The sequence below is a fragment of the Chironomus tepperi genome, unplaced genomic scaffold (assembly GCF_022539635.2).
Source record: "Chironomus tepperi strain 1889 unplaced genomic scaffold, CSIRO-AGI_Ctep_v1 contig_255, whole genome shotgun sequence".
In the NCBI taxonomy this organism is placed as follows: Eukaryota; Metazoa; Arthropoda; class Insecta; order Diptera; family Chironomidae; genus Chironomus; species Chironomus tepperi.
The window spans coordinates 163,414-187,333 of NW_027226377.1; the positions used below are offsets into that span (position 1 = coordinate 163,414).

The 23,920-nt window shown below is 33.3% G+C and overlaps 1 protein-coding gene across 1 annotated transcript in view; it reads left to right on the top strand.

The window, feature by feature from the left end:
- LOC139091571 (lachesin-like) overlaps nucleotides 1–23,920 on the top strand; it is an 81,592-nt gene that overhangs the window by 7,067 nt on the left and 50,605 nt on the right. Inside the window, exon 2 of the mRNA XM_070641706.1 lies at nucleotides 21,392–22,254. The gene's annotated coding sequence lies outside the window, so the exon portion shown is untranslated. The remainder of the gene's footprint in view (nucleotides 1–21,391; nucleotides 22,255–23,920) is intronic.

A 23,920-nucleotide genomic window follows, 5' to 3' on the forward strand; every position in this document is an offset into this window, starting at 1 on the left:
TGCCGAAAATCTTGATATTCATTCTTATTAAATACATAAATTTTATATTATGTTCCATCGAAGAAAAAAGGAAAAAATAATAATAAAAGCCATAGCAATTTCATATAAATAAATTTTGAGGAGCCAAAATCGGGTTACAGCTGCAAAATCGTTTAGTGCCAATTTTTGTAAAATCAATTTTCGGTCCAAAATACCTTAAGTAGTAAATTTTGCTGTTCTGTTCCCTTACGCAGCATTTAAAGGCATTACCTCTCGTACACAAGAATTTCAATTCCCGTCTATATATGATATAAATAATGCAAAAAAAGGGCCAAAGCCACAGAATGAGCGTCATCAAGAAGGAATTTTTTTACTTCCAAATCATTTTTTTCCGTTTAGTGCGAAATTTATTACGGATTGCGTTCACAAATTCCTTGTACACATTGAAGTAGAAGCAGCAACGGTGGAAAAAAGGCGAGAATGAAGGAACGAAAAAAAAAAATTGGTTGGTTCAATAACTTATGAGCTTTCAATTGGAAAGGCAATGATTACACGCATAAAATATTTATGATCTTCGGGACTCTCTTCCTTTGAATGAAGGAATGAAAATATGATAATCATTGTTTTAATTTTCAATGGCATTTCTAATGGCTTTTTCTGTTCCTTTACAATTCCTTTCTAACGGTGCTGATGATGAATATTCATTTTTTTTGACTATGCTATGTAAATATTTTCTTTTAATACTTTTTTATGCTGTATATAGTTTATGAATAGCGTTTGGTGTTGTCTTTGTTTAAATTTAGGGAAATTGTTGATTTTGGGAAGGAAGTGAGTTGAATTTTAGGGATGGCTTCGAAAGAAGTTAATAATGATGTTTATAGATTACATTTTTGGGGTTGGTTGGCTTGTGATGTCTCTTATTTTATGATGGATGGACGATCTAGGGGACAATCTTCTCTATCTAGTAATGAGACATAGTTAAGCCTAGATCTGGATTCTAGAGATGGAATTTGGGGAATCCATCTCTAAGACCGAAGAGTTAGGTATCCCTAACAGGCAAAGAGGCCGGTTTTGGTACCGTAGTGGTCTTTCTGCACTATGAAAGCATACTCTTTGTCTGTTATTGATGAATAGATTGTCAATATGGTAAGATAATCATTTGTGATATAAATTCAATTCTTACCGATTAGCGGTCGAATTAAAAAACCATAAAATGCAGTCTATATGACAGGTATTCAAACATTATTTCGGCTCATTGATTGAAATCTTGTCGAGTTCACTCAATAAATCGGATTTAATTGATTCTAGAGTTGACAAGAAAGTGCAATTCCGAGCTTGTTATACCTGAAATTTTAGCAAATACAACTCAGAATCCTAGTATTCCATATAAAGAACAGTTTTGATAACTAACATGAGTTTGTAGATGACAAAGAATGCAAATATAATTTTAGCCGAAAAAACCGGCTTCGACCTCTGAAAATTTTTCAAGTCAACTCTACTTGAAATCGACTTTTTCTCGACATTTTCTCCCCGTGGACAAAATACTAAGGATTCTCAAACCAAAACTTTCCAGTCATGACCAAGACTTCGAAGAATTCCTTTATAATCTCTGTCCTGGTATCGGTCTCGATCTCAGTATCGGTCTTGAGAATTTGTCAAAATCGAGAGTTCCATAAGCCTTAATTAGAACTCGATTGATCTAGACATCATCAATTGAGTATTAGTTTGTCATTAATTAATTATTCGAATAGCACAAGTTGGTTAATGAATCAAAAAATCAAATCTTCATCAAATGAAATTGAAGTCAAGTCAACTCGTGATTAAATAACTTTAGTGAACCCAAATTCGACCTTAGAAACAATAAGTCCGATTTCGTTAGATTTGCGTCGATTAGAATCGATTTCTATCTTCTTTACAGATTATTCATAAATTAGTATGAAATCCATACAGAATCCTAATGTACTTCGACCTCCGTGAACCTTTCGTATGCCTGCAAAATCGAATCTTGTTAATATTATCACATCGAGTTCATCAACCCTTCCCATGCTTCCTCTTACTCCTTCTGCGACAAATATAAAACAAATTTAAATTCCGTCCATACATAATGTACACGCATTACAATGTTAATCCAATATAAGATGTAAAATCTTTTGGGTTTTAAACATAAATTGTTCAGAATTGAAAATTTTACACTCGGGTGTACTAACTTTACATCCATGTTAAATTTTCCATGGATTATTTTTTATTTCTGATATTTTTATACCCTTTGAAATTTATCACGTTCGCATTTCCTTAAATTTAAAAAAGAGTCTTAGGCTTAGATTTTTTTTATTGAAATTTCCTAGAGAACACCCACGTAGACCCGAAAAAAAAATTATTCAAACAACATCCTTTGGTACGAGACGAAAGGACGTATTTACACGACATTTGAACGATTGTGTTCGTGTGGGTCAATATATTTATGAAAATTGTATGATATTTCATAACATACCCGACCGAAGTTTTTGGAATACCCCCTGAAAATAACAGCAAACAGTTTCTATGTACACAGGAAATACATCTTCTAATGTCAAAACATCGATGATTGGAAGTGTTAGAAACTTTTTGACATACACTCACTTTAAGTTGATTGATCATTAATAATCAAAGAAAATCGTTAAATTTGACACTTGAGGTGATGTATTATTTACCGCACTTAATGGGTTTATTATTCAGCCTTACTTTATATTCACTTTATTTTCAACCAAAAAAATATAATAATTTTGTGACCGTTTCTCAATTTTTAGGAATATAAATCTCTTCTCCTTTATTTTTTATTATTTATTTCTTACATCTTCCCCTTCTGCCCTTTGCTACATTCCTTTATTTTTCCGTTTTGTCTATTGTGTTGTTCTTGTCATGGGATGAATTTAGGGAGAATATACTGTTTATTTAGAGCAGTGTTGTTTAAACTGTGTGACGCTACACACTAGTGTACTGCCTTTTTTTTGACAATGTCAAGAATCGTATGCTTTGTGTGGTTTCGGTCGTATCTTACCACTTTAGCCGGCTTACCACCAGTCAAAATTTAAACCAACATAAACTTAGTTTGTTAGGGTCTAATGCCTTGACAAAATAATATAAAAGAAGCTATATTTTATATGAAATTAAGTCGATTGAAGTCAATTTATTAGAAATTAGTATGGAACTGTAGGAAATATTGCCAAACCACTGCAATAGTACCTGAGAGACACAAGAATGATTACTTCCCATTTGGCATCTTCCTGCATCTTCAATGAATTACTTTCCATTTGGTGTTAATAGGGACATCTGTATTATACTATATCAATACTAATCAGAAATATATCAGTTAGCTAATTATGAGTGAGCAAATGTACGAGTGGGCACTTTTTGTATCAGTCTGCAAATGTCCCAAGCCCAAAACAACCCTATTGAAGTTTTCCAATTATGGTTTTACGCCACATCTTAACATCGCTTAAAGCTACATCAACAATAAATATCTGTAAATTGTCAGAGCAGAATAAAAGTTTAAATTGGAATTCTGCAAGCACTTCAATAACTCGCGATAGATTATTCGTAAGAGCATACTACCAAAAATCGTAGGAAGTGGGTTCGAATCCTATTTGCGGCAAGTGGCTAGGAAGTGTACAAGAGTGACCAAATGCGATTAGACGCAATTAACATCGTACCTTATCGTCAGTATAATGACGTTCTTGATACCCTTGCAAACAACTTGTGCTGTTACTAGTGTACTTCTTCCACTATACAATCAAGTCTTATGAAGATGCAGCAGAGAAAACAACCGACTTATGCCATGAAAATAAGACTAAAGAAAGCTTCAAGCTATGGAAATGCAATTACATCCAATAACAAATGTTGATCTTCGTTCAGGATCCCATTTCAATATCTCCCTAATTACATCCCTGGATCTTATTTTTTAAAGGCAGAAAAAAGAAATTTTCTTCGTTGTCATGAGCCAAAAGTTTTTATTTTTTTTATCTTCAATAAAGCTTTCCGCTTGCTTCGGCAAAATATTCTCTCTCTCCTCTTTTTTCATTCTCATATAGTTTATATCTTTATGTATATATACATAGATATTTATTCAAGCACAATTTTTCGTCACATTCCTTTGTTAGTCATCCCTTATATTGATTTATGAGTGTATTTTGAAAAGGATTTTGATAAATGATATCTCGCTGAGAGAAAAGAACGGACGGATTTTTTTTTTAAAAAGAATTAGGGCGGAGAATAGAAGAATAACTGGCGTAGTGGAAGAACAAGAAAATATTCTTTTTTTTCTCAGTCTTGTGAATGCTTTTGTTATTCATTTTTTTCCTTCATCCTCATGGATTTTCGCTTCATAGACTTTTGTAAAGCATAAAAATGCTTTCATTCTTTACATTAACAAAGTAGTTAAAGGTTGTGATTCTTGATTAAATATTAATTAAGTCCATTTAATGGAAGAATGAAAGTTATGATAAGGTCAATTTTTTTTAATTCAATTTATTTTGCTGCGATAATGATAGCATGTAATTGGAAATCTGAGACTTCTTTTATCTTCCCCTTATCACGTTGAGTTTAGTTCGGATATCACCATGAATATTGTGATGAAGCTGTTTGAGATGATATAATTATAGACAGACTTTTGATCTGATTAGAAATTCTAATTTTGTTCAATTTAAAGATCAGATTTTGATTTTAACCATGGCGAATCTAATTTACTTAATTATAGGAAAATAGCTCAATTATGTTTAAAGACGAGACGGAGTTAATTTTTAAATTATAAGGTTGATGTATAGAGGAAGGAAAGTTTAAGTTAGCATTGTGCCGCACTGTCTAGCAACTCCCCGGTAGCTCAGTAGGTAAGAACAATTGACATGCAATTAACACGATGTGCGTTCGAGTCCTACTTGGACTACGATGTAGAGAAATGAATATTTGCTTTAAAACCCGGACAGACAAGAAGCATATTCATGAGAATGCTCTCAAAATTGAGCATGCTGAATAATATGGATGAATGTTCAGATCATAGAGTTCATGGGATTGCAGTGTGAGCAACGATGCAAAAGTGCTGGGAATTAGAAACTGACAGAAGTTATCTAAAAACAGATCCAGCTTCCGACGATTTTTAAATACGGCCAGAGCCTCCGTGCGCCTTCTTCAAGGAAGTAATCAAGTACGCTCATTCAAGCTCGCTCATTGTCTGTTAAGTGAATCTTAGCTGTAGTAAAGGTCCTTTCATACTTTCTTCGCTGACCACACATATCAATTTTTGTAATTCATGGCCTCCTTCAGTCGGCGCCTGAAACTGGCTATTGCTTGTCAATTACCAATACAAAGAAGCTGGCTCTAGAGCGAATCTATAGCTGGTTTCCGAGTGCCAATTACCAATACAAAGAAAGAAACTGGCTCTATAGCTGATTACCGAGTGCCAATTACCAGTACGTAGTGGTAGTAAAGGTTCAAACAATTCAAAAATGACTTCAGATCTAACATTTTTGTAGCCAATAACCAATACCAAGTGATAGTAAGGATCCAAACAGTTCAAAAATGGACTCCAGATCCAACAATTTCACAGAATATCTGATTGCTTATCCTTAAAATCCAATCAAACCATCACCACCCCATCATCTTCCTTTAAATGAACACAAACTTATACGAAATGCATAATTTAACATTCAAAAAAATTTCAATATATAGTCATTGAAATACTTTTCACATAAAAGAGCTCTTAACAAGCACTTAAAAGTCAATATTACATCATACCAATGCACATATACTCAGTATACGATTCATAAATTTTCAATTATTGAATATTACAAAGCCACATTGTTTTCAAAACTACAATGCCGATGTATTGACTTACAAAGAAATTTAATATTCATCTGTTCTGTATGTATGCACAAGAAAGTAGTGATGAAGCTGGGTCCAGTGGTGGGGAATGTTTTGTTTGCCGTGGGGCAGCGTTGACCGAAACCGCACACGGCATACGATTTATGGTATTTTTGAATATTTTGTGGCGTGACACTGATGTGCCATGTGTCGTGACACTGATGTGTCATGTGTCGCGACACAAAGGTTGCGAACAACTGATTCTACATATTTTTAGGTTAATGAACAGACCAAATCATTTCATATGTAGGAACCGCTGTTAGGTAGGATAACGACATCCTTCAAAAGTCAGAAACGTATCCAATCGAAAAAATGCATCCATAAAAAGTAGCTTCATATCCAATCAGTCGAAAAATCACATTTAATAGAAGAAAGAAATTCTCTTTTAAATCCATACGTGTCTATTTGCTTATCATTCGAACAGCATTTACAAAGTTAGTCAAAATAGCTCTCATAAAATGTCATGTCTGATAGCCAAAAGAATCCCATTCCAGAAGTTTTTGCAAATGAAGTAAAGATTACAAAAAAACAAACAAAAAAGACACTGAATTTATGGATATTTTGTGCAGACGTTCGGAACCAAGTATTCTGCATTGCATATTTTTTTTTTGTTTTCGTCAGCTGTGTGTCGAATGCCATAAAAGTGAAATGAGAAGGAATTTATGTAAAGGAATGAAATAAAAGAGGAGGAGGGGATGTTAAAGTACCGACCAAAAATAAACCGTAACTTACTATCTCCCACTCCTAGTGATTTATTAATATTTCTCTTACTTTGTAAATAGATCTCAACGGTATCTTTAGTATATTGTGCGTGATATGAGAGCATTTGTTGCTAATAAAATAATAAGGTCGCACCAGAGGTCGGGGATGGGGATATGGAGAGATAACAAAAATGCAATAAGACTCTCTCTCTCTTTTTCATGGGAACTTAATAAAGCAAGCTGTTCTTTCATGCTCAATATTTCCCATAAGATTGTCAATAACTCAACATTGGACAATCGTCGCACAGCATCCTCAATCATTTAAGATATTATTCTCATCATTTTCTATCTTACTCACGATTTATTCTCGTTCCTTTATCATTTTTTTGTGTGCATTTACTTCTCTTTATGTCCACTTCTTATTATATTGAAATATATATATTATTTAGTTGAATAGTTTGCTGGAGTAAAGGAAGTAAAGTTTTTTTCATCATAAACGAGATGCTACAACTGTAGAAGTTAATTTCCCAGAAGTGTTGTGTCCTTTAAAAAGGACAATAAAAAATTATTTGTCACAAAGGAAGTTTTTTTTATATTTACTGTGATAAGATTGAAGAAAATTTTCTCGTTTCCTCTTTTAATGGCTTCGATGTCCATCTCGGGTATGTTTTCTTTATGCCTTTACTTTGTACTATGTTCAGGCGATATTTTAAGTCTCTCTCCTTTTTTATTATTGTTCACTTACAAACACGAACTGGTTATGAAATGTTTGGAAGGATATGTGGATAGAATGCGCATTTTCAGTTTAGGATGTGTTTAACGAATAATAAATTGGGGGTTAGTTGAGAAGATGAATTAATAGACGGAAGAGTATGCAGATAGACTGATGGACAGATAGACGGAGAAGGACAGATAGAAGGATGGACAGACAGACGGACTTGGAATAGACAAGCTAACACATAGATATAGATACAGGAACAGATAGACAGATAGACAGATAATAGACAGATAATAGACAGATAGACAGATAAGATAGACAGATGAACGGACTGATTGTGACTGGCAGATAAACAGACATTTGTACAGACAGGCAGACTAAAAGATAAGAAAATGGACATACAAAAGGACAGAGAAACAGTCAAAAAACAGAATCTTTCTCGGAAGATACACCGTGTACAAATGGTCAAAAATCCACCATCAGGCTTTGACTCACAGGGATTTGACTCTGACCTGAGGTTGGATCATATAGAATCTACCTTGAGACCAGACTCAAGCTAAAAGCAGGGACAGCATTTCTGCAACGTCTCGTCTTACCATTAAAACAGCTCCTTAGCGATGCCTTCACAAACACATTATCCTCTTCGGGTTATAATGTTGGACAGACAGATAAAAACCCAATAAGACAGCCAAACAAGTGGACATTACCGACTAACTCCCATCCAAAAAGTGTTGCTAAGAGGTTTGTGTTGGACGTCAACTTTGGTTTGAATGAAAAGTACAAAAAGGAAATTCAGATAACTAAACATGAAAAGAACGAAACACAGAAAAAGGGGAAGTTGATGTTACCGAAAATAGTTCATGTTGAATAATTCATTTCGAGGAATGGCACGAATTAACACACATTGACATGCTTTTATTTCATAATAATACTTGATATAATTCTCATGCTGATAGTTTAACATGGAAAAATAGTCGAAAATTGAAATCGTAGATTTGCAAAAAATACCAAAACTTTTTTTTCTATGTGATGAAATTATTCATTATGCTGAATACGTCACGGTATGATTTATATGCGTGGAATATCAGATGCGTTATATTTTTGGTTAAATTAAACTCAAATAATACGCATTGTTGTGTCATGATACAATTGAAATGACAATTCTTAGAACCTATATATTTATCCAAAATAAATGACAACGTAATTTGGTAGCGTGTGTCATAGATGCAAACCAAATATTTGAATACACAATTTTTTGGGTATGAAAATTCAAATTAGAAAAATATCTTTGATGTTGACTAAATTAATTTCACGTGAAACACGTGATGGATATCTAATTATGAATTTTATAAATAAAAATTATGGAGAAAATCAGGCTGTGACGGCAGTGGTGATTATGGTGAATTTGGTCAATTTGGTGAATTAGATGCATTTTTGTACATGTTGCGCTTACTTTACTTACTTACTACGCTGGCCGTACAGATCAATGGTGATCCATGGTCTCCCTAGGTCGGCGCCTGAAACTGGCTATATCGCTGGCTACCATTTGTTGCGACAGCTTACATATTGCACTTAGCTAGTGTAAAGTCCGAATTTTTGAATGTTGCTTGAAGGTTGTAGCAAAATTGTCATATTTACTCAAATATCATCATATGAATTCAAATCGAATCTAGCCCATGAAAAGTGCATTCAGAGGGGTAGGGGCTGGTTTAAGGGTCAACCCTTCCTTTTGTTTGGAATAAAATCTTCAATTTGCAAGAGTTTTCGAGAAAGAAATCTCAATTCTACCCCAACCTCTAAAATTTTACATTTTTACTACACCCCTGTCTGATGTCCAGTATCCGGCACCATACCAGAGTCACGACGACCTAGTGCCGGAGCTTAACAACTATTTCAAAAACTCCAAAACACTCCAAAATTAGCAACTTAAACATTAAATCAAAAATTCACAATAAATTTAATTTTAAATCTATTTCATATTATCTTACCAACAAAATTCATTCAAGCACTTCCGTTTAAAATATCTAAAATTAGAAAATTTTAAAAGCTGATTAAGGCTCCCTTCGGAATTAATCTCCAAATTACTCTAAATCATTCGACTCGTCAATAAGTCGTTGACATGGTGACTCTGTAACTTAGTAACATAATTAGGATTCACATTTTCATATTCAAGGTTAATTACATTAACATATACCCAAAAATATATTCTCCTTGTATGAGATAATCTGATCATTTTAAATATATATTTTGGATACTGTGTTTTAACTTTGATGTTTAGTCATACGGTTGATGATTTTGATGACATTTACTTTCTTTGGAATTTCTGAAATTTTGATATTAATCAAGAACTTTTGTACTGTCTTTTTATGATGATGATTTTGACATTTGAAGAACTTGGGTATAAATGAGAAAAGAGGAAATAAAGAAAATTGGATTTTAAGGACGAGTGGAGATTCATGATGAATTTTATTAATTTTAAAATAGTTTAACTTTTTTGAATTAAAATTGCACAAATGGGGTGCACGAGGGCCCATTGCAGAACATAGGGAATGTCTAAAGACAGCTCTATCCTTCGAAACCAGTTCTGCCAGTTCAGGAAATTATGGACTCTAGCGTCCTGTTCAACGCATAATCCAGGAAATCTTCGGTAGCTATCCGGTAGTTTAGCCATCCTCAAAGTCTGAAGTAGTTACTTTAATGACTGATGCGTCACTTGACCTTCTGTGTACATGACCTTCCCATTTCATGCAATTCACACGTAGAAGTGTCGTGCTTCTTATACTTGTTCTAGTCCAGAGGCGTATTCAAAGGAATTTGGAATCTTCCTTCGCCCTTACTTCCCCTCCCCCTCCCTCTCCCTATTTCTATCTATTTTGGACCAAACTTTTAAATTTGCCAACTATCCACATTAAAGAGGTGTGAGGAGAGAGGGGATTTGGAAGGAGGGTGTGTAAGGATGGAGGGGTGTGAATAGGGAGAGAAAGTGAGGAGAAAGGGGCGCTTGGTGGCGGTTGGGGGACATCTAACAATATATTTTGGAAATTCCATAATTCAATTTTGAAAAAAATTCATAATTCTTTTACATAAAAGCACCATACAATTTATCATCAGTAAAATGGTCATTATAACATTTTATTCACTCCAAAAATCAAGTACCTGAATGTAAAATAATGCTTTAAAAGTCCCCTCTTAATGCTCAATCCAAACACACAAATTATTTCAATAAGAAATCTTTCTTAGTTCCAAAACTTTTGTTTGTTTGAAATTTAATTGAGTGAAAATATTTGTTCTCGAGCATGAAAAATCCGTTCAAAATTTCCCCATTGGATTTAAAATATTGCTAAAATATGCAGAAGTAAAAATTATGTAGCTAAAGAAAAAGCTATGAAAATGACTAAAAATAAATTCAAAACCAGTAATTTGTCGCGATTTCATCGACAAAAGACATGAAAGAAATCTCAAAATTTTCAACAATTTTGTTTGCTGCATTCATAAGTACTTTACTTACTGCCATCGCTTTTTTTACCGACTACAACCATCATTATAACCTCAAAAAAAAAGAAGAAGAATAAGAGCAGAAAAAAAGTTCAAAATAAAATGCATTAAACTATAATTGAAACACGATGAAGAAAAACAATTTTCCAGTGAGAGAACAAAACATTATTTAATATTCAACAACCGTTCATAAAACTTTATGTGTATAGCTTTTCGAAGCACATAAAACAATAGAAAAAAAAACCCGTGGAAGGAAAAAAAAAAGTATATAAGTAGCAAACTTTTCTTTAATATTCTTATGTTATTTCTTTTTCTATAACGCAAACAATACAAAGAAGTAGAAGGAGGGGACCATGGGAAAAAAGAGCTTACAAGAGTCATCTTATGTAAATGATTTTTTTACCCGCACATTTCGTCATTAGAGCGCATTTAACTTTGAAATTTTCGCATATTTTGCATCAATCATTATTATTGGAATTCTGATCGGAATCTAAACTAGAATGTCATGAAGGATCTTCATCGAAGTGGCTCAGTGGCCTAATGGTTTAGTGATTCCTTACCTAATTAACGGTGCAACATCAACCATGCGACCATGTGTTCGAGACTCGACATTACTTACTTCTTTCGCACGGAGGCCCATTGCCGCGTTTAAAGAACGTCTGTAGACAACTCTATCTTTCGATAACTTCTGCCAATTCGGGATATTGAGAACTCTAGCGTCCTTATCAACACATCCAATCCAGGACATTTTCAGTCTTCCTCTTGACTCGACAGGAAATTCACCAATTGATGTCCTGATTTCCCAAAAACTATGAATTCAAAATCCATATTGCACCAATCAGATGAAGATTGAAGCATCTGCAACAATCGACATCACATCAATTGCTAAAATACCAGTCAGCTGTCTGACCATCCTTAGCAACTTCTCTTATACTTTCCACTAACAAATTACAACAAGACGTAATAGTAATTTTTACGTTATGTCAAGCAACAGTGCACAGTTGTCCCGGTTTTCAGTCCATAGTGACTCAAAATGAACAAACAAAGCCATATGAAATTTATACTGAATGTCTCTCCGTATGACTTCTAAATTGAGTCACTGTGAGTTTTGACAGTTGCCTACATCAAAAAAATAGTGTAAGAAATTGTAAAATGTTGTGAGTATTGCGTCGTGTGAATTCTTACTATATCGACAGGACTCTATAGTCTAATCTAACAGGCAAGGAGTATGCGCTTTTATTGTACAGAAGGGCTACTGCGATACCTAAAGGCGGTTATCTTTTCTACTTAAACTATTTCCCTAACAAATGCACTTTCATGGCTGTACCAAAGACCACTACGATACCAAGAGGTGTTGCCTTGCCTGTTAGGGTAACATGTTTTTAAGATATTGGCTTCTGATTGGAATCGAACCTACATACTAATTAAAGAATGATACAGATATCGATTCTGTTGTCTAACCAGCCAACCACAGAGGCCTTATTTACGCACTGGCAGAATCGCCTATATATGGCTATTTACTACTGATTCCACATTGTTCAGACATCACAGAAACTTCATTTTTAGGTTAATACTCCGAAATTGTCCTCTTTGGATCCTAAACCGTTATAAAATTACTTTCAGTTAGCTTATGCCAAGTAAACATCATGTTGCGGTTGCTGGGGTTGATTGTCAAGTTCATTGCAAAACCCAAATAGTAGAACGTGTTCGGTAAGGCACCAATACCTCACTGTATGGCACTGTATGAATGTGCACTGTATAAACTTGCAACGATACCCCGAAGCCACCCTAACGGCTAATTTCGACCCATTTTCACGTCAGTAATACAGTTAATCATTGTGCTGCCCGGGAAAACACTACAAAATTGCTAAAAAATTGTTAAGTTTTTATAATGTTGTAATTTAAAATTCAAACTTTTCCGTGTCTAAAGATCCTCCAACAACAAAGAAAGTGCTCAATTGAGAGATAATGCCATAAAAGTTAACAAAGTTACTTTTTACCATGCTAAAAAAATTTACATATCCGACTGAATTGAACTCATAAGCCATTATGTATGTTCCTTTTCTTTAGAAAAAATAGCAAGACAAACAAACACATTTTTTTTTTTGTTCCATTTGTGACTATATCAAATAACAGTTGATAAAAAGTTTTTCATACTATTATACAGCGCAAAGCATAATGTGGCTTATATATTCTCATTTCACACATTTCGAATTGAACCTTATTATTATTATTATCATCATGAATGTTGGTGTTATTATTATTAGTATTGAATGCAATATTGCATGATCATTAAGCTCAAATATTCATTTTTTTTCTACACTGTTCATGAAATAATAAAGTCGACGGAAAAAGTAGAAGTAGAAGAAGAAGTACAAAAAAGTTCTTTTCTTACTTACTGATTGAGAAAGTTCTGATTGTGTTAGCGTAAATTGAAAATTACTCCATATTTTTTATCGTTCACTTCCAATCGTGTATTGAAAGCAAGAAGAAGATAGGAACAAATACAGTGTAAGGATGTAGAGGAAGAAGAAGGAAAAAGTTTTTCATTATTTAAACTCACTTTCTCACATTTCTCATTTAAAATTTAAAATCAAAAAGTTTTTTTGGGTGCACTTTTTACTCTAAAACAATGTGGTTTAATTGTTCGCTTTGACTTGCTGGAATTGACTTACTGATTGGCTTTATAATTTATTCAATTGTTTTAAATCTCATTATTCAATTTTTGGGGGATTTTTTTTTTTTTTTTTGAGGGCAGATAAAATCAGATCACAATGATGATAATGTGCTTTATATATGACATTTTTAAGCCGTGAGATTTGCAGGACATGATAATGGTAATTAAAATTTATTAATTGCGTTAATTATGTCATGTCATGAGGTCATTTTGTTTTTTTTTTTAATGTTGTGTTGGGAATTAATCAAATTTTAATTTGGTTGAATTTTTTTGATGGGTTTTTAGAGATTTTTGTGTTAAACGGAAGCATTTCAAGTGTTCGGATCCCTGGGGTGACTAAGTACCTGTGGTGTGTGTTGAAGGAGGGGGTTAGTGGTCTTGTGAATTGCTAAAATTTAGAGAATTTTATTGGATTTTCTGACGAAAATTCCTAAAAATTGAAGAATTTTTCAAAAAAAAAAACCATTTGCTACCCAAAGTTGAACTGTCCGACCTTCTGAATACGAACTTGATCTACGACCCTGATGGATCAAGTCTGAATCCAAATGCTCAATTAACGTTGAACAAACAATTGATTTGTTTTATATTTTCAAATTCTAACTAAATTGATCCAAATTTTGTCTACTTCTAAGACCTGAGGCCTGACCATAGACATATCAATGCAAAGAATCTCTCTGCAATCTAAATGTCGCGGATTTCACAAACAAAATTGAATAGACAACATAGCAAGAAAGATACTAAACCAATTAAGTAATCAAATCATTACCCAATTAGAACAGTCTAGATTCTTCTATTTAGCAATAATATGATTTTGTAGACAATTCTAGAAATTTTAAATGAAATTAAAGGAAACTGAATCTTTTAAATCGAGCGACAATGTTGCTAAAACTCTTAAGAGCAACAATGTTAATCCTTATCAATAATTCTTAAATCTTTATTATGTATGCAGACTCAGATAGACAACATATAATCTTCTCAATGTAGTTGTATGTGTCCAGCAGCCAATTAAAAACTCTTAAAAGCAATATTCATGTCAAGTTTTAGTTCTAGTTACAATGTAATTTATGTCCGATTGAAGTGAAAGCTACAGAATAGGTTAAAATCCATTCTTGATGAGTTTACAGCTTTCGTATCTATCTTATATCTAACTACATCATTTATGGACCCTGTTGGATAATTCATGGTTGTTGTCAATAAAACTACTAAAGTTAAGACTCCGAAAAAGCAAAACTTCCAAAAAATCACTAAACTGATGGTGGGATTTGAAACCTTAATTACCCAACTTACTTCGATACCCATACAGATCTAATGATCGATGGCCTCCTTCAGATGACGCTTAAAGCTGGAACTGTCGTCGGCTCCTACCTGCCAATTGCAAATTGGGATTTGAACTCAGGATCTCAAAGTCTGCATCAACTTTCATGAACTCCATCTCATTAACTGAGCTATCAAGTCACTTTTGCATCTCATCATGATGTTATATAACACTAATAAAAGCTCGAAATCAACTCAGACGGATGTTAAATTCACATAAAATTCAAGTCAACTTCAAGCTATAACAGTAATAAATTCAAATAATGTTAAATGCGTCTTACAAATGCAATTCTTTAATAATAAAAATTTCATACCAGCAATGTCAGTGTAAATGGAAAAAGCTGTTTTTCATCTACTCCTGTATTATTATCAGAATTGCTTTTTGTTCTCCTTTTTCATCTTGAATTTCTTAATTAAGTTTTCTTCTTTTATACAATTATTTTATCTCAACTACACTTTTCTTGCAGTTTTAATTTCATTTCGGATGTTACTTTATATCTCATTTATACGTATGAATGCTGAATAACCAAAAAAGAAACAAAATTAAGCACCTACATACTGTATATTTATGCACAAAACATACACAAAAGTTTAACAAACTTTTTTAGTTTATGAAAAATTGGAATTTTAAATGGGAAAAAATTTGCAATACAATTTAATCTTATTTTAGATGCTTCGCATTGGGTTAAAGTCTTTTACTCTCGAGGTTGAGCTTTTTTTTCATTTTTGTGTAGAAAGTTTCAATAAAAAGAAATAAATTTTATTTTTTTATTCTGAAATCTTAGAGATTTTTTAAGAAGATTGCAGCACAAATCTTATAGAAAATTATTTCAGCTTAGAAAAATGTTTAAATTCAATTTTAACTTTGGTGCTGTTCACAAATGACGTGAATTAGAGAAGAAGCTTGATTTTATGCTATTTTTGATGAAGTTTTATTCGTAAAATCACTTAACTTTAGTTTCTCGCACTCTCTCCTTAACGTTGTTTTGTGTCCCGAGCGACATCAATGAAGAAGGCGTCGGTAAGGAGTATTTTAGTCTATGCTTGAAGAACCCAGCCTTACCGAGCTAGAAGCATTGTGATTAATGGCCCTATAGAGCCACAGTTTGCAACCCAATAGACCCTTAACAATTAAGACTAGAGTCGTGAAACGGCTTAATTTTATCGGTCGGCCAAAAACGATGCCAGATAAAAACGTTGGGCATTTACTTTTTAAACTATCAATGAACGACTGCCCAATTCTCTCGGCTGCCGACATCGAGGCAACTCATTAGAATTTAAGACAGTTTAGGACTTACAGATTTTAGTGGTATTCGAGCCACTTGCTAGCTCTGAACATTGTAAGAACACGTGTACGTCATAAGATGTGATGTATCTACCCTACAATGCAACTAGCTTAGATTCATATGCGCAAGATTCCTTCAAGAAAATTATGCAGTTACTTGACATATATCCTTGTGAATGTCACTAGACATATCATGCATCAAAATGCTCAAAAATGCATCCAACTCAAGAAACGAGCTTCATAACTTAGAACAGCGAATGGAAAAAGAGCTTTGAAAATTAGATATGACATGGGATTGAACCTTGAACCTTTGGCACGTAAGACCAACAATCTACCATTTAGAACACTGATGTCACCTCAACCGTCTTTTTTAAATGACAATTATGCTTCTCTATGCAGTTGGCTTCCATTTGGCAGATGCTTCAATTTGGGAAAGGTTTCCATGACAAATCCTTCTTCACTTGTGTCACTCGGGTACCCACAATCCACACAAAATTCCATCTCATGATTGATTTATTGTCAGAAATATGAAAATTTTCTAGTCTTCAATCTAAAACTTTATAATTCAATTAAAAATTTAATTCAATAATGAGATAATTAAGGGAAACATTGGATAATTAGAAAATTTTTATTGAGCACTGAGAAAATTTTCATTTTTTTTCTAATTGATGCTAATTAATCTACAGTTTTATCCTCAACGATGCTATTGAGCTATTGAAAAATAGCTTCGTTACCGTCACATTTTATAGATCCGACATTCATTTTTCATTGTTTGCATCAAGTTTGCGCTTTACTATTATGCATTTACGATACAGAAATTTTTCATCTTTTTTACAATGAAATGGATGGGTGCATAAACTTTTGCAGATTATTTGCATTGTGATTATGAGTACAATTGAAAAGTCAAAGGGGGAAATGAATCGTTGTAATGATTCTTTGTTGGGTAACTCGACTGTAGTTTGAAGAATTAATGGGGAAAAAATATTTTAAAGACCATTAATTTTGCTGTAGATAATGTTTTGGTTGTAAATTGCTGCATTTCATAGATTTTGACATTTGATCTTAAATTAAAGGATGGTGAGCTATCACGTTAACCTAATATGTACTGAATTATGATTCTTATTGTGATGATCAGATTACTAATTAAATTAATTAATTAATTTACAATAATATTAGATTGTAATAAATGAAATTAAAGAACACGTTTATTTGTCAGGGTCAGACACTATTACTGAAACCCGAATAGCACATCATGGATGCTGATCCAGTCAAGTCGATGTAATTTGATGTAGAATATCATAAAAATTACCACTTGGATGCCATGTGGTCGCTAACTGGATAACATGAACAATTATGCCGATTACGACTAAAGCAATGAAATGCCCGAACAGCATAGCATGCTCGCTAGAGTACCGGCAAATCGCCTTATTAACGGTAAACCTTCAAGTTGCCCTGATGGCACCAAGACTGCTCATTTCGATTAATTTTTCGCTCATCTTTTTTCGCTAGAAAATACAATTCTCTTCATTGATCAGATCGAGAATATGCTTTCTCGCTATCGGGATCGGGATCGTGATATTCCGGGATTTCCCGATCCCGAAAAATCCCGAAAATTTCGAAAATTTCAATCCCGATTCCGATCGAAACCGGGATTTCGAGAAAGCATAATCGAGATGTTCGACCATATTAACCACTAAGTAACTACTGCTGCTCAATAATTACGTCTTAGTCGAATGATAAATTGCTTTATACACAAAATGCCAGTTCAATAATAAATTGTTTACTGTATTTAAACAATATCAAAAGGGTTAATATTTCAGCACATTTTTATGAAGTTCATAAGGGGACGTTTGTAAATGACGTAACGCTTAAAGAAGCTTACAATTTTGATGCAGAGCTACGAATTTCCGGTCATGAATTCAATACACAGCATTACGATAAGTATCAAAAAAAATCCAATTTTCACCGTCACCTAATTTCCGAACATTCCCTTAAATTTGACACTCGATCTCTTGAGCTCCATTTTGCAATCAATTTATTTGAGATGATTATATATCAAAAAACGAAAATCGAACTGGTTGAAAACAAATATCCTTATTAAAACACTCAGAATTGATATGACACAAAAAAAATATAAAACTTTTTGAAAACACTCTAAAGATTAAAAGAAAATTTTTCAGTGTTTTATTTCAATGGATAATAAATTTTTTAATGATTTTTAATAAATTTTTGAGATATTTTCTTGTGTCAAAAAGTTCATATTTGAAAGGAAAGGGGATTTGGGATGAGAAGCGGGTTGTGGAGTCGGAGGTGATGCTCCATCCTTCTGAACTGGATTTTGTGATGTTTCTTGCTAAAAAATAGATTTATTATGGATAATTTGACTAAATTCGAGCCGACTCTATACAAAAATTAGAGTTGGACTCAATCTGCCTTCTGGAGCTGGTTTCTCGGACACACTACTACTTACTTTCTTCTGGTCATACAATCAATAGCGATCCATGACCACTCTACACTTGGTGCACTTACTTCAAATCACTTCGCGGTGATCCATGGCCTCTGTCAATTTATGTCTAAAGCTGGCTTTATAACTGGCTGCCCTTTGGCTATGTTATATCTACTTCAGGTAATGAGCAAGTGTAGGTTTAGTATTAAGAGCATGGTTAGGTGTATGCAAAGAATCCGATCCCTAGCACCAGTCATACCCAGTATTACTGCGTAATCGAGTTCCTAATAAATATACTGGCTAGCGTCATGCTACCATTTGTCAATTAAGAAGTCCATTCATTTTATATTGAATTTTTAACAAGATTTTAATTTATCAAGATGGAACCAAAAAGATACACAGTTCCGGTCTGATAAAAAGCAACAAAATCATCTCAATTCTCAAATAATAAAGTCACAAAAAAAGCCTCTCAACTTCAAATATTAATATTATTTTGCTTTGACTTTTGTTGCGTGACTATCACGATATACTTATGATGAGTCGATTAAAAATGCATGAAAAGCATATCGAGTTACTCAGAAAACATTAAGCGTTTCATATCTGATATCATTTTTATTTTTTTTTCATTTCTGCAGACATGATGAATAAAAAAAAAGTTTTTTCTCGGAAATCTTGAGCGAATATAAATTAAAAGAATAGCGAATATTGAAAGCAGAAGCTCATTTTACAAATTTATATGAAAAAGTTTTATTTTGAAACTTTTGAGTGATTTCATGACAGAAAAAGTTCTTTTTAAAATTCACGGGAATATTGTTAAGGTGTCGTTAGAGAGAATATTGTTAGGGTGTCGTTCATAAATGGCGTTTGAGGATAAAGGGGAAGGGGATAGAGCTGTGAGAAACTTAATGAATTGAGGAAGTGTGATTGATGTTTGGGAATCCAGACTCCAAAAGTCCAAAAGTCCAAACTCCATGGAGTCTGACTCAACTTTTTTTTTGGGGAGTCCGGAATGCATTGGAGTACTGTACTGGATAATACTTTTTTAACAAAAAAAAAAAAAAAAAAATCTATTTTGCATGGGACTCCATGGAGGCCAGTGGAGATACCTCAACATTTAGGTCCTGTCAACTCTGGTTAAAACTCAATCTTTTTGGTCAATCTTAAAATAAAATACGGGTTAGTTTTGTTTTGATCTCTTTGTCAGTTCTTTGATCGTGAATGTGGGCATGACGCATTATTGGATGTTATAGAACCATGTTCTGTTATAATTGAGTGTCCATATCGAGGAAAAAGATGAATAATAATGTCCGTAACTCAATGTGGCTTTGGTTTGCAGTCGGATTCAAACCTGTAAAAATTATGAATTTTTGATAGTACCTGAGTCTTGAATCCATCTAGAGATACTATTGTTTGAATTTACTTTGCCATATGTCTCTCGGATATGAGTTAAAATATAATATCGTGCTCAAACTCAACTGGAAATTGACATCTGTACTATCTGAGACATTCTCCTTGCAAAATTCTTCAGTCCAATTCCAAGTGTTACAATGCAGGAGAAATAACCCATTTGGTGTCCATCAAAGTCTTAAGTAGACTCTAAACCATGTGTGTCTTCCAATAATCTAACAAATGAAGCTTTTTATCGAATGGGAATGAAGCTCGAGTGGACAAAAATACGTTATAAATAATTGATGGCAAGTTAATGTCCAGCTGATGACTAGTTCTAACGTATACTTGTCCACTTGGGAAGGATAAGCTTCTAATAATTCAAATATCTGCAGGACATAACTTACAGTTAACCCCATTCAACCGGAATTTAAAAATTTTTCTGAAATTATCCAACGCAAAATCAAGGAAATTTCACACACAAAAAAGTCAATTTCTTTTGCAGCTTGTTTCTGTAAATAGTATGTGAAAACATTCGGAAATTTTTCTTGTTTCCTGTTCGGAACAGTTAGAAAAGAAAAAGCAAAAAATGTGAGGAAATACGAGCAAACTTTAAAATAAAACTTTACTGATATTTAGTTATTATTCTTTACACATGATGTTGATGTTTATAGTACGAGTTTCGTGCCAACTTTCTTCTGCATTTTTTCTTCCTTCTCTCACTTTGCCATCATTTACACAACAACTAAAAAAACTAACAGCAAAGTGTTTAAGTGTGTATTTTTATTTTTATTTTTTTTTGTAGTTTAAAGGTTGCAGCAATAAAATGCGATTAAATCTGTGATAATTTTCAGACAATTTGAAATAAAAACTAAAAACTTTTTCCTTTCAATCTCCTTTTTAAGGGATATTCACTTGTTACGTAACGAGAAAATTGACTTTTTGGAGCTCGACCCCTTTAAGGAGCTCGACACTCCTTTAAGGAGATCGACACCCCTTTAAAGAGCTCGACACCCTTTTAAGGAGCTCGACACCCTTTAAGGAGCTCGACACCCCTTTAAGGAGCTCGACACCCCTTTAAGGAGCTCGACACCCCTTTAAGGAGCTCGACACCCCTTTAAGAAGCTCGACACCCTTTTAAGAAGCTCGACACCCCTTAAAGGAGCTCGACCCCTTTAAGGAGCTCGACTTCTTTAAGGAGCTCGACTTCTTTAAGGAGCTCGACTTCTTTAAGGAGCTCGACTTCTTTAAGGAGCTCGACTTCTTTAAGGAGCTCGACTTCTTTAAGGAGCTCGACTTCTTTAAGGAGCTCGACCCCTTTAAGGAGTCGATCCTTTTAAGGAGCCGACCCCTTTAAGGAGTCGATCCCTTTAAGAAGCCGATCTAGAAATTCGTTTTTTTTTTGCGTTACGTAACAAGTGATCAACCCCCTTATTTTTTGCCTCTTTTTTTATTTCTCACACTCATCTGTTCTTCTTGTTCCTCTTTTTATTTGCAGCCAATCGAATGAATATAGCAGCATCCAGCAGCATCATATAACAGACATATGTATATGTAGTAGAGGATAGAAAGCAGTCGAATGTGAGATAATTAATATATGGTTTCGAATAAAAGAGCTGTTACATGGATGAGAAGAGAAAGCTCATTGAATGAACCGAGGATATGAAATAATAATAAAAATATAAAAAAAAAGTTTTTAAAACACAGGCAAGCAAAAAAAGAAAGAAAGCAGCCATCAGAATGTGAATCTGACAACATATTGAAGGAAAATTAATATTAATGATATAAGCGTAAATGCTCAATCAAGTGATGTGTGAAAAATTATTAAACACGACCCGAAACAACAGAAAATTGAGTGGTTTATGTTAAATTGATTGATGTAATTGAATGGTGTTTTCCCTCCATTGTTGTTGCTGTTATTGTTACTCGTGTGTACATCAAAAAAAAAGAGAGAAATAACTTGGTGAATTATTTATAATCGCTAACCGTAATGATATATGGCATATTACTTATGCCTTTTAGTGCTCATATAAATAATATATCATTATAAATCAGGAAGAAAAAGGCATAGAATTTGATAAAATAAAACATGTCATTGTATGAAGGTCGAAAATTAAAAAACATCCAAGTTGTGAATGCAGATATGTCGTTCAGTACAATGAATAGATGTCTGAATAGTGTTGTGCTTAACAAAGCATCATAAAATACCCAATAGCAATTTTTAAATCGAGAAAAAAAATATACGAGAAAACAATTCTAGATTGTGTTGCAGTGCACAGCAGCAAGGAACTAGTAGAAAAAAGAAAGAAGAACTATATATAAAAATCTTCAAATCCATTACTCCTATACATTTCCTGAAAGGTAATTGAACTGATTCTTTTCTTTAATCTAAAATGATTATTGCTTCAAGCTTCTGTCTTTTATTCCATATCATTTAATTGAGTGCTAACAAACAATGAAATTGAATGAGGTGAAAAGATAGTTAACTCTTGTCTATAAACACCGGAAGAAGAGCTTTTTTCAGATCCGAACTTTGCAGGATTAAATTTGTTTTCCTTTTTTTTATTATTGCGCATTGAATGTTGAATTTTGAGGTTATTTGTTTTTAGGAAAGGCACCATTTAGTCTGCAGTTGGGAGATGATAATTAATTGAAGGTTCGGAGAAATTTATTGACTTGGAATGGATTTAATGTAGTATTGATTAATTGTTTTAAGAAATCTGACATTTTCTAATTGATTGGAGACAGATTAAGAGACAAAGTATTAAGGGATGGTTTTATTGAATTTTGTATATTTACAGCGGATTTGATCATTGACTTGGGATTGATATAAATTTTTTAAATTTTAGGAAGAGTCTTGTACAAATTTCAAAGTTGTCAAATAACATTCTTTAAAAATCTAATGCTAAATGTGCATAAATATAGAAAATGCATATGTAAAGCAGGATGTAGGCCAGTGGTGGGCAACTTGTCTCCCGCGGATGATTGACACTAAGATGTGCATGCCACAAATAAGGTTGCCTCCCACCGGTTTAGACTATGAAAATGCTCTAGTCTAGTTTGCATCTATAAAGACAAATTAGGTTGTCTTTCCAAAAGTAATGACTGTTATAGTTTTGTGCTTTTAGAAAATAGTGATAGCTATCATGAACCTCTTGGACCTATCCTCAGTTACTTTTTTGGGCTAATCTTAGAACATCAATTTTAATATCCATATTAAAATTTTGAAATAGAGTTTTCGGTCTCATTCTTGCGATGTTACTGATTGTTATGTCATGAAGTAGTGCAAATTCTTCCAATACCGGCAAAACTCTATATCAGTGTTGTCCAAGCTTTTTAATGCCACTCCTTACTTTTAACGGCAACTTAGCTATGACCGAAACAGAACCGGTATTTCCATAAACTTTGCTGGTTCACTAGTGTGTCGTGGCATATAATTTTGAATAGCACTACTTTAAAATGATTGAGTTATAGAACCGCAGATAGGAATCGAGCACATGTTTTATAAAGAAATCCAGATTGTCGGTCTCTATTCAGTCTCTGTCTTATAAATAGACCATTGATGTCATTATCTCATAATGACAGATTCGCTTAAATTTGGCTTGATATTCCGAATTCTGCTCTACTCCAAAACTACAATATGGAAATTTAATTTCATAAATAATTTCCGCTTTTTACAAAAAAACATTCCAATTCTCAAATTTCACTTCCATTGCTTTGTCTCTAATAATTTAATCAAATTTAGCACAACAAGCTAATTAATGTCAGTAAACTTTTCGTTCCATGGTCCTGTACCTATATAAAATTTTCGAAACAAATATAAAATTGAACATTCATTCGGAAATATTTCCTGTTTGAAGCACTCCCATTCTGATATAAATAAAAAAACTTTGGCAATTAAAAATTTCCAAGAACAGAACAGAAGCTATGTCTGAAATAATTGCTAAACAAATAAAATTTATAATTTTTTTTCCTCTAATTTGCAAATAATTTAAAAATATATTTTTGGTTAATTTATTACCCGCAA